This window comes from Odontomachus brunneus, unplaced genomic scaffold (genome assembly GCF_010583005.1).
Source record: "Odontomachus brunneus isolate Ranch 3 - 2012 unplaced genomic scaffold, Obru_v1 Obru_scaffold_001, whole genome shotgun sequence".
Taxonomy (NCBI): Eukaryota; Metazoa; Arthropoda; class Insecta; order Hymenoptera; family Formicidae; genus Odontomachus; species Odontomachus brunneus.
Window position 1 is genome coordinate 7,881,875 of NW_022639451.1, and position 11,170 is coordinate 7,893,044.

The 11,170-nt window shown below is 34.3% G+C and overlaps 1 pseudogene; it reads left to right on the forward strand.

The window, feature by feature from the left end:
- The first annotated feature begins 511 nt into the window (after nt 1–511).
- LOC116846009 lies at nt 512–3,123 on the forward strand (annotated as a pseudogene).
- Nucleotides 3,124–11,170: the final 8,047 nt, after the last annotated feature.

Sequence of the window (11,170 nt, forward strand, 5' to 3'; positions counted from 1 at the left end):
TTTTTTTTTTATATTTTCAACATTTATATTTTTTTTATACATTTTGTTTTTTTTTAAGGTTAATATTTCAGCAAACTTACATGTAATTACTTCACTTTTTGTGTGTCCTGAAAATATTACACAATTAGAATACAGTTTATTAATAATCACTTTATTGTATATACAAATCTTTTCATATATAAAAAATTTTTTTATTAAGAAAGTAAATATAACTAAATTAAATTAAAATATTATTTATAAAATTAATCTTAGGTATAATATTTTTTCTTTCTCTTTCTTTCTTACTACACACTTCAAATGTTTTAAAGAATCGTAGAGATTAATATTCATATTTCAGTCAGTGCTTTAAAGTGTTTATAGTATCAACACCTAGGTAAACATATTTTACATAAATATTTTATGCATATATCTCTAACTTCCTTTTTATTATATGAAATATTTGGACTAAATATTAATATAATATTAATATTATATAATAGTTTATTTTTGTTATACTAAATAATATTTTAAGAAAATTATACTTATTATTAATTATTATTAATTACTGCTTCGGTTGCATATCGGGATAATACAAAACACTTAGTATAAGTTAAAGAATCTAGCGCAGCAGCCAAGATGATACCAGATTGATTGATAAGTCTTTAGAATGATACATTAGTGGTGTTGCCACCTCTAATGCACCATGAATTTGCAGTAGTGCCAACCTTCAAACCTCTCACTACACAGTTGCAGACAGCTATGACAATTAGTATATTTGTGACGGCCACCTAAAGCACATAACCTCTGATATTTTATAAAAATGGAAAAAACTGAAATTCGTGCAGTGATTAAATATTTCTGTTTGAAAGGCTTGCAACTGCAAGAAATGATTGAGGACTTCCAAAAAACTTTGGGGGAGTCTGCTCCGTCGAATGTAATCGTATATAATTGGATTGCTAAGTTTAAACGTGGTCGTACCAGCACATCGGATGCACGACGCAGTGGTTGTCCAAATGAAGTGACTATACCAGAAATGAATGAAAAAATCCATAATATCGTGTTGGATGACTCTAAAGTGAAATTGCATGAACTAGCTGCGGCTATAGGCATTTCATCTGAACGTATGTTCAATATCCTACACGAACATTTGGGTATGAGAAAGCTAACTGCAAGATGGGTGCCGCGATTGCTAACAATCGATCAAAAACGTAAACGAGTTCGTACTTCTCAGCATTGTTTGAACATGTTTAGGCGCAAATCAAATGAATTTTTGCGTCGATATATAACCGTTGATGAAATATGGATCCACCATTATACACCTAAATCGAAACAACAGTCGGCACAATGGGTTCCAAAGGGTGTAAGTGCTCCGAAGCGACCAAAGACGCAAGAATCAGTTGGAAAGGTTCTGGCCACTGTGTTTTGGGGTGCACATGGAATAATCCTCATCGATTATCTTGAAAAAGGAAAAATAATCACAGAAGAATATTATGCATTATCGTTTGACCGATTAAATGATGAAATAAAAAAAAAACGTCTCTGTTTCGAACGGCTCGAGATAGTAAGAGGCCGGTTCGGATTGCTGTCGAACTGCCGTCGATTAATACCTTTGGTTATGCGAGTGATTGCTCGTGCTCTCCTATTCAGGAGCCTCGTAGGCTGTTGTGAGGAGACAGCAAGCGTGCTCTTGTACACAAGAGCATGGCATAGTCCTACGTGGGACACGTGTGGAGTTGCCCGGCGTTTCCGCGCTGGGATTAATCTCCCTTCCGGAGGATCGTATAAATGCTCAGAGTGCGGAGACCGAGTTTCGGCTTCTTTCGTGAGCGATGAAGTCTAGTTCGATTAAGATTCACGTGAGAGTCGCTGGTGCGACAGAGACTGAGTCCAGTGTGGATTGAGAAACGGGTGTGGCTCGCTTGATGAGTCGCGTATGCGACGAAGACTAAGCCTCGAGTAGACTTAGAAGCGAGCGCGGCTCGCGTTGTTATAGTCGGGGAGGCGACCAAGACTAAGTCTCGAGTCGACTTAGAAGCGAGCGTAGCTCGCGAGATGAGTCGCGTATGCGACGAAGACAGTTTCGAGTAGACTTAGAAGCGAGCGTGGCTCGCGTGATGAGTCCGTGTGTGCGACGAAGACTAAGTCTCGAGTCGATTTAGAAGCGAGCGTGGCTCGCGTGAATGTTGCGGCCGTGGCAGCGACTGAGTTCTCAGTGAGAACTAAGACTCACGCGGAGTCGTGAGCGCGATAGTAACGCGTTCTGTCGAACTGATGCACGAATATCTACAGTGCGTGAAATATCGCAAGGGAACATCCACCCGCAGTGGAGGCTCCGAGGTAATGCGGAAAGGTCTTGCGAACCCTTCTCTCAAGCACAGGTAATATCGAAAAAGTGAAGATCCGTGGAGTTACCAAAATATTTCACGCGAAGTAAGCCAATGTGTCGTAGACATTCTCAAGGCAATGACCCACCGTGTAAGCGCACTCAAAAAGGCCTCGAGTCGTCGCGCGCGGTGACTTATATAGGCGCCTAGTCAAAATTTAACCGCGAGCGACGGCGCGAACCGGCGACGAGAGATATATGACTGCGAGCCGTGCGGCTTCTGGGGCCTAGTCATCCGTCATACACGTTCCGTACGGAACAGCCTTATTTAGCGAAGAAAAAAATTCTCTTTCATCAAGACAATGCACCAGTCCACAAATCGGCAAAAACAATGACAAAATTGAACGAATTGAGGCATGAATTGTTCCCACATCCACCGTATTCTCCAGATCTGGCCCCGTGTGACTTCTACCTGTTTCCAAATCTCAAAAGATGGCTCTAGGGAAAGAGATTTGCTTCAAATGAAGAGGTTGAATGAGAAACAGACGCATATTTTGGCGGTTTAGAAACTTCTTATTATTTGGAAGGCTTAAAGAAGCTAGAAACTCGTTGGCCTCGATGTATTGAGCTAAAAGGAGATTATGTTGAAGAATAAAGTTGAGTTTTGCTAACAAAATGTTTTTTTCATTTTTATTCTAAGAACTTATCAATCAACCTGGTAGACTAGAAATCTAGAGGTATCTGAAGTTCTCGAGTTTGAGTCCGACCAGTACTGAGTACATTTTCAGGTGTGAAAATAGGAATCAAATGGAAGAGCTAAATTTTATTTAAAATCAACATAAACTAACTAGTTGAAGATACATCATATAAATTATTTTGTTATTAATTGCTCGTTAATATAATATTTTGTACAAGGTTTTTGTAATGTTAATGGAATGAGTATAGATGGGCATTTTCATGTCGTTAGAAGGTTAATGGCAGATTTATTAACCTTTATGTAATGTTACCATCTTACAATTTAAGACTATAAGAGAGTGAGGGTAGAAGTACATGCGTGTTTCCTTTTACATGTGTCTTCTTTTTCTCATATACAATTTCATATACTCGTATATGTACGTGTATATCAATTTACGAACGGTAACAGCCAATCAGACTTAGGCATATTATACCTCGCACAGTCCCGCAGTCCCGAGGCTAGATCCACGCAACATTATGCTCTGTCCCTATATTTCTATGTCCATGGTCGACATGATCCCGAGTCTTCCATTAAGTCTAATAAAAAAAGGGCGCGGTATGAAAAAAATCGACCCAACTTGTTGTAGCGATAGGTCTTCATATTAAATATTAAGTAAAGGGATAAGACGCACTTCTCAAACGTTTTCGAGAAAATTGAAAAATTCCGAGCGCTTTACATGCAGGGTGGGGAAAAAAGGTCAGTACCCCTGAGTAACTCAGAAAATATAAATTTTATAGAAAAATTTTTCAGACAGAAGTTGTAAGGTGCAAAGAGATCTATAAAATGATATTATTAGTTTGACTTTGGGTAGGGTCGCCAGTTAGGTCGAGGTCAACTTTGCTTTTTTAAATAGAAACATGTATTTTTTATTATAGAATTTTATTCTACGTAAAGAAACAAACAACTTTTGTTTGAAAAACTTCATCTCTATTTTCTAAGATATTTATGAAAACATTTACAAAATTATTTCAATAATTTTTTACTCGAATTCAACTATCAACTTTACCGAAAAATAGGAAGAGATAAAAATTGTTTATTTTCTTCTCATAGAATTCTGAGAATTTTGTTTAGAATTTTTTAATTAACTTTTTAGTGCTGCATTTTTTGCATTTTTTTGAAGTACTAAAGTAAAGTTTATATAACTAAAGTTATATACTAAAGTAAAGTTTATATAACATTCTGAAAAAAATTCTCAGAGCTTTACGAGAAGAAAATAGATAATTCTTATCTCGTGTTATTTTTCGATAAAGTTGATAGAATTTGAGTAGAAAATTCTTGAAACCAATAATTTTGTAGATATCTTAGAAAATAGAGATCGTATGAAAAAGTTTTTTAAACAAAAGTTGTTTGTTTCTTTACCTAGAATAAAATTCTGTAATAAAAAAAATACATGTTTCTGTTTAAAAAAGCAAAGTTGACTTCGACCTGGCCTTGGCGACCCCACTCAAGGTCAAACTAATAGATTTTTATTTAATAGATTTCTTTGCACACAACTTTGCCTACAACTTCTGTTTGAAACATTTTTCTATAAACTTATATTTTCTGAGTTACTCAGGGGTACCGACTTTTTTCCCCACCCTGTATAAGTTAAGCACAGCGTTGGATCGAAGAGCGCGTGGCGCAACGGCAGCGCATCTGATTCGTAGGGACGTTGCTGGTTTGAGTCCTTAGGTAATTTTTTTTCAGAATAAATTTTTTTAAATAAAATACAATTGTTATACAAAATAAATGTACATTATACGGATTAATTAATACGTACAGTCTATTTATTTATCAAGAGATCTATTAACCCAATGAAAAATTTTTCATATATAATTATATAAAATTATATATAATTATATATAATTATATATAATTATGTATAATTATATATAATTATATATAATTATGTATAATTATATATATATATAAATTCATATATAATTTTACATAATTACGCATAAAGTTATATGTAATTATACATATTGTTATACATAATTGTGTATAATTTGTACATAATTATATATAATTTTATATAATTATATATAATTATGTATAATTATATATATATAAATTCATATATAATTTTACATAATTACGCATAAAGTTATATGTAATTATACATATTGTTATACATAATTGTGTATAATTTGTACATAATTATATATAATTTTATATAATTATATATAATTATGTATAATTATATATATATAAATTCATATATAATTTTACATAATTACGCATAAAGTTATATGTAATTATACATATTGTTATACATAATTGTGTATAATTTGTACATAATTATATATAATTTTATATAATTATATATAATTATGTATAATTATATATATATATAAATTCATATATAATTTTACATAATTACGCATAAAGTTATATGTAATTATACATATTGTTATACATAATTGTGTATAATTTGTACATAATTATATATAATTTTATATGATTATATATAATTATACATAATTATGTATGGATAAATTTCATACAAAATTTTGCATGAAAAATTTTTCATCGGGAAACGATATTATTAATTTGATCTTGAGTGGAGTCGCCTAGGTCAGGTCGAGTTCAACTTTGCTTTTTTAAGTAGAAATATGTATTTTTTATTACAGAATTTTATTCTACATAAAGAAACAACTTTTTTTCGAAAAACTTCTTCAACTCTATTTTCTAAGATATATGGAAATATCTACAAAATTAACATTTGTGTTATATATTATGACAATCATCTATCCGTACTTATTGTTTTTAATCCGTACTATCCGTTTTTATTCGTACTTATTGTTTAGAAACAAAATCAGTAATTACATTTATTTATTTCTACAGTACAACATGTCACAAACGAATCGGTTAGAGTCGGCGTTCCATACGATCGATGCGTTTTTATCTTGTTACAGGACGAAAATTTTTGTTCTTTTGTGTATTTTTACATTCATTACTGACATTATTTTCAAAATGAATACATATCCATTTCATCAAAAATACAAATGACCAGAAACGTAGCAATTTCAATTGGGCCTATCTGTAAATGTTTCGGCGTGAAACGTCAAATCACCGCATCTAAACTTTTACTATTGTTTATGTGTTTACATTCAAAGTGTTTTGTGTGTTCTCATCCTTCGTAAAAGAGTTATCTCTTGAGAGATTCTTGTGTATTGATTTAATTATTTTAAGAAATTTTTCATTTAATATTAGTAATTGTGTTTAAAACTGTATAAAGTGTCTTGTGCTTCAGTACGCGGATCAGCTTGATGGATCCGGCGGATAGTTCATATGCTGAGGCTTGGTGTCACTCGAACTTTTATGACAATAAGTGGTCCCAATTTAATTTCTCATATCTTCGACCAAGTTTGAATGCCGTTTAATAGTCAATCTATAATATTTTGTTAGATCGCAGATTGTTTTATCTATCAGTTTTCCAACTCCTTTGCCCTCGATAATTGCTTTGCCTATATTATTCTTCTTACACACCCTTACAAAAATATTCCACTGTTTTTATCCTCATGTGGCTTACTTTTCCGTTTTTAGCCCATTTTCTACCCGTTTCTTAATTTTTATAGTCGTTTCTTGCACTCTGAAACACGTGCAGTGTATTCAGAGAAAAATTATAACGAGTATACGCGAGTGTGCATGAATATTTTTGAGCAGATTCCTCCTTTTTAACACTTTTTTTCAACTGATGAGTGAAAGTGCGTTAATACGTTCCTCTTTTACTGACTTTCGTTTTAATGTAGATCTGTATTAAAACGAAACTGAGGAATGTATTAACATGATGTCATTCACTGAAAAAAGAAAAAAACTAAAAAAAGAGTGTTAAAAACGAGCAATCTGCTAAAAAATACTCATGCATACTCGCATATACTCGTCGTATTTTCCACTTAAATGAAAAATAGGACCGAGTTCTACTAACACGATTACTAATTAAAAATTATTAATTTATATCGTTTTGTTTTTTCTTTTATTCCTATAAGGGAAGGGCGGGTAAGATGGAACGCTTTTTGAAATGTTTTTGTCGTAAAAACATGATTAAAGTAAAATTATTTTTCAAAAACAATGACATATGGCATATAGTTTGGACTATTTTCTTAAAAGTTAGCACAAGAGAAAATATTAGGTGTACAACTTTGCTTCCGCCGTTTTCCTATAGATGGCTTTAGCGGTAAGTGGTGGTCGAAATAAATAGATCATAGACGTCATACAATAAACTTGGGCATCTGTCAACATAACCCCATAGAAACATTAGTCGATTTGTGTCTGCATCATAAAGTTATTCTCGATTGAAAATGTCAGTTTACGAGCCAAATTCTCGTCATTTGCGGGAGGTTTTAATTTTCTGCTTCAATATGAAGAAATCTGCGGCTGAGGCTCATCGAATGCTCTCAAATACTTATGGTGAGGCCGCTATTAGTGAAAGAACGTGTCGTGAGTGGGGTTTCAACGCTTCAAGAATGGTGATTTTGACGTCGAAGACCGGCATAGCGGTGGAAGAGAGAAGGTTTTCGAAGATGCAGAATTGAAGGCATTACTTGATCAAGACTCTTGTCAAAATCAAGAAGAATTGGCACGATCATTGGGAGTGACTCAACAAGCCATTTCAAAACGCCTCAAAGCCATGGGAATGATTCAGAAGCAAGGAAATTGGGTGCCGTACGAATTGAAGCCGAGAGATGTTGAACGGCGTTTGTTTGCTTGTGAACAGCTGCTTGAAAGGCAAAGACGGAAGGGATTTCTGCATCGCATTGTGACTGGGGACGAAAAATGGGTTCATTACGATAACCCCAAGCGCAGAAAATCATGGGGAGTTCCCGGCCATGCTTCCACGTCGACGGCCAAACCGAATACTCACGACTCCAAGATCATGTTCTGTATTTGGTGGGACCAGCTCGACGTAATGTATTATGAGCTGTTAAAACTGACTGAAACAATCACAGGCGATCGGTATCGAATGTAATTGATGCGTTTGAGCCGAGCATTGAAAGACAAACGGCCGCAATACAACGAGAGACACGATAAAGTGATTTTGCAGCATGACAATGTTCGACCCTATGTTGCGAAAGTGGTCAAGACATACTTGGAAACGTTGGAAGTCCTACCCCACCGTATTCTCCAGACGTTGCTCCTTCTGACTATCACTTGTTTCGATCAACGGCACACGGCCTGGCTGACCAGCACTTCCGATCTTATGAAGATGTAAAAAATTGGATTAATTCGTGGATCAAAAGATAACCAGTTTTTTCGACGCGGGATTTGTACGCTGCCCGAAAGATGGGAGAAAGTAGTGGCCAGCGATGGACAATATTTTGAATCATAAATGTATAACCAGTTTTTTATAATAAATCCTCGAATTTCGCAAAAAAACGGCGGAAGCAAAGTTGTACACCTAATATATTTCTTACATTTTCTTATAAAAAAATAACAAAATAAAAGTGGTGTCGATTTTTGACTTGTCCAAAAGATACGAGAAAGATGGAATACCAAATAAAGGTCTTATAATCAATTATAATATAAAAAACATATTTTTATGGATACTTAAATATGTACTTAAAAAGCAATAAATAATACCAACAAAAGTTAATAGATGCTCAATATTTTTTCCAGCTAATTTAAATGTTAATATTTGCAAAGATTTTTTAGTCATACCATATAATTTTATGTCCATCTTCTTAGCATATTATTTATTTTTGCACAGTAGTTTTTTCTATTTCTTAGGATATTATTTATTCTTGCACAGAAGTCTTTTCTATTTCTTTGGAAAATACGTTTTGGAAATATGTTGGAGAATACGTTCTGGACTTAATTTCTTCGCATAATTGCCTTTTTGTGTTGTCTATACAATATGCCAAGAAGTATAATGTATAACCTAAGAATATTTTTGCTTATCACTTGAACAATCTTGTAGGCAAGCCATGTATTTAGATAGCAAGTTGACATTTAAAAACGTTTTATTAATGTTAGAAACATTATTAAAAAGTTATTAAAAAAGTTATTTGATGTTACTCTAGGTATAAACAAATTTCAAATATGAATCGTATGTAATTATGTATGATTATAATTTAATACAATTATATATTCACACTTTCCCAGCTATTTATTTTATTTGTTAATAAAATTTAAATAAATTTGGATAAATTGTTAATAAACTTTGAATAAATTTCATCTTAAAGGTAAGATTAAACAAGTCACTTAGTGTTCTATCTTGCCCTTTTTCTTCGTGTCCTCCCAGAGAATTAAAAAATTTCAAAAAATTCTGTCGTATATTATAAATATGTCACCAATTCTAAGTTCATTTTCAGGTGCAAAAAGAATTCTTCAAAGTTCAGTTCAGTGAAAAGAATTCTGTTTGCATCTAAAAATGTGCTCAGAATTGGTAACATACGACTGAATTCTTTTTGAATTTTCTACGCTATCTTGGGTGCAAAATTGTTTAACTGACGAGTAACAAGTTTTTAGGTTAGAATATCATTTTATGTATATTTACCCACAAAGGTCAAAGATATAATTTTATTAATAGATGTTACTTGATATGATAAGCAAACAATTATATGAGATTTGAGGCTTTTACGACCATTGATATAATGTCTAGGTATAGCTTCCGGAATGGAGCCGTGTCTTGAATCAGCGATGTGCCGACGTTTCGCAAACGTTGAAGTTTGCGTCATCAGGGCTGAGAACTCTGATACTGAGCTCCCTTGGGTAAAGGTTGTTCTTATATGCTCCCCTCCCTCCTTGTGTAGATGGTGTTAGGGAGTAGGGGACGAGACTTGAATCCAGCCAATCAGCGTATTTTAATTGATCAGCTGGTCAATTAAAAAGCCTATTAAAAGACATATCACCATCCGAAGTCGCTGTTCTAGCTAAGGGACACAATTTTGCTGTCACTCCCTCTAGTATCCCTACGGAAGAAATCATCAACCAAATTGAAACGGCTATTTTCCACGTTCCTTTAGAGGCAAGCAATGACATCAGAAATCGAACAACCAATATCCTACGCAAAGCCAAACTTCCCAAACAAAATATAAACAAAGAACGCCGAGCTCTCCATGGTCTGAAACAAAACAACAAGATCCTAATTTTACCAGTAGACAAAGGGAACGCTACTGTAGTTATGAACAAGGAAGACTATTGCAGTAAAATCAATAGTTTACTCTCAGACCAAAAAGTCTACAGGAAACTCAAACGCAACCCAACATCGAGCATAGAGAAAAAAACATCTTCTCTTTTGAAAAATGCAGGTCTCCCTCTTCAAACTATCAAGTATTTAACCCCTCCAGATTCTTCAGCACCTAGACTCTACGGTCTTCCAAAAATCCACAAGGAATCAGTGCCCTTACGCTCTATTGTCAGCAATATTGGGAGACCTATCTACCAGTTAGCCCGCTATCTCACCAAACTCCTCCAGAAACTTGGAAACTTGGAAACTGGTCTCAATGATTCCCATATCAAGAATTCAACGGATTTCGTAAATAAGATCACAAAAATCAAGATGAATACTAATGATATCGGGTGTATATCAGTTGGACACGGGGCAATTGGACACAGTCCAATCACAAGTCGCTGTTCCAAGGGACCCTACAAATGTCTCTAATCACACGGTGCTGTGATTGGCTGTGTCCAAATGCACCGTGTCCAAGTGCACCGTTCCCATGATATCCTGGTGAGTTTCGATGTAGTCTCACTGTTTACTAATGTTCCAGTCCAGGATACTTTGAACATCATCAAGAATTTCGAGGAAATTCCTGCCAACCTCTTCCCACGAATAGAACACTGCTTAACTTCAACTTATTTTCAGTTCCAAGGAGAGTTTTTCGAACAAACTGAGCGGCGATGGGATCTCCTATATCTCCTATCATTGCAAATATCTTTATGGAACATTTTGAGAATAAAGTTTTGAGGAACGCACCACTGAAACCATCCACATGGTTTCGCTATGTTGACGATACTTTCATAATTTGGAATTATGGCAGAGAAACTCTTTCTCAGTTCCTCGGGTTTCTCAATTCACAACATCCCAGTATTCAATTCACAATGGAAGTGGAACAAAATAATCAAATACCCTTTCTGGATGTGCTAGTCCAAAAAAACCAAGATGGCATTTTAGGTCACCAGGTCTACCGAAAACTAACACACATGGA